Source organism: Teleopsis dalmanni, chromosome 2 (genome assembly GCF_002237135.1).
Source record: "Teleopsis dalmanni isolate 2A chromosome 2, ASM223713v2, whole genome shotgun sequence".
NCBI lineage: Eukaryota > Metazoa > Arthropoda > Insecta > Diptera > Diopsidae > Teleopsis > Teleopsis dalmanni.
Window position 1 is genome coordinate 58,845,276 of NC_051847.1, and position 1,704 is coordinate 58,846,979.

A 1,704-nucleotide genomic window follows, 5' to 3' on the forward strand; every position below is an offset into this window, starting at 1 on the left:
ACGATGGCACATGGTAAATATGCAAATATTAGAGTTTTTAGAAACATTGAAAATCACAAATTCGATGGTTTTACTATCGCACATGTTAAAATATGCAAAATATTAGAGTTTTTAGAAACTTATTGAAAATCACAGATTCGATGGTTTTACGATCGCACATGTTAAAATATGCAAAATATTAGAGTTTTGAGAAACTTATTGAAAATCACAAATTCGATGGTTTTATGATCGCACATGTTAAAATATGCAAAATATTAGAGTTTTGAGAAACTTATTGAAAATCACAAATTCGATGGTTTTATGATCGCACATGTTAAAATATGCACAATATTAGAGTTTTGAGAAACTTATTGAAAATCACAAATTCGATGGTTTTACGATCGCACATGTTAAAATATGCAAAATATTAGAGTTTTGAGAAACTTAATGAAAATCACAAATTCGATGGTTTTACGATCGCACATGTTAAAATATGCAAAATATTAAAGTTTTGAGAAACTTATTGAAAATCACAAATTCGATGGTTTTACGATCGAATATGTTAAAATGTGTAAAATATTAGAGTTTTGAGAAACTTATTGAAAATCACAAATTCGATGGTTTTACGATCGCATGTTAAAATATGCAAAATATAAGAGTTTTGAGAAACTTATTGAAAATCACAAATTCGATGGTTTTACGATCGCACATGTTAAAATATGCAAAATATAAGAGTTTTGAGAAACTTATTGAAAATCACAAATTCGATGGTTTCACGATCGTACATGTTAAAATATGCAAAATATAAGAGTTTTGAGAATCTTACTGAAAATCACAAATTCGATGGTTTTACGATCGCACATGTTAAAATATGCAAAATATAATAGTTTTGAGAAACTTGTTGAAAATCACAAATTCGGTGGTTTTACGATCGTACATGTTAAAATGTGTAAAATATAAGAGTTTTGAGAAACTTACTGAAAATCGGAAATTCGATGGTTTTACGATCGTACATGTTAAAATATGCAAAATATAATAGTTTTGAGAAACTTATTGAAAATCACAAATTTGATGGTTTTACGATCGCACATGTTAAAATATGCAAAATATAAGAGTTTTGAGAAACCTACTGAAAATCACAAATTCGATGGTTTTACGATCGTACATGTTAAAATATGCAAAATATAAGAGTTATGAGAAACTTGCTTAAAGTCACATATTCCATGGTTTTACGATCGTACATGTTAAAATGTGCAACATACTAGAGTTTTGAGAAACTTGTTGAAAATCACAAATTCGGTGGTTTTACGATCGTACATGTTAAAATATGCAAAATATAGGAGTTTTGAGAAACTTATTGAAAATCACAAATTCGATGGTTTTACGATCGTACATGTTAAAATATGCAAAATATAAGAGTTTTGAGAAACTTACTGAAAATCACAAATTCGATGGTTATACGATCGCACATGTTAAAATTGCAAAATATTAGAGTTTTGAGAAACTTATTGAAAATCACAAATTCGATGGTTTTACGATCGCACATGTTAAAATATGCAAAATATTAGAGTTTTGAGAAACTTATTGAAAATCACAAATTCGATGGTTTTACGATCGAATATGTTAAAATGTGTACAATATTAGAGTTTTGAGAAACTTATTGAAAATCACAAATTCGATGGTTTTACGATCGCACATGTTAAAATATGCAAAATATTAGAGTTT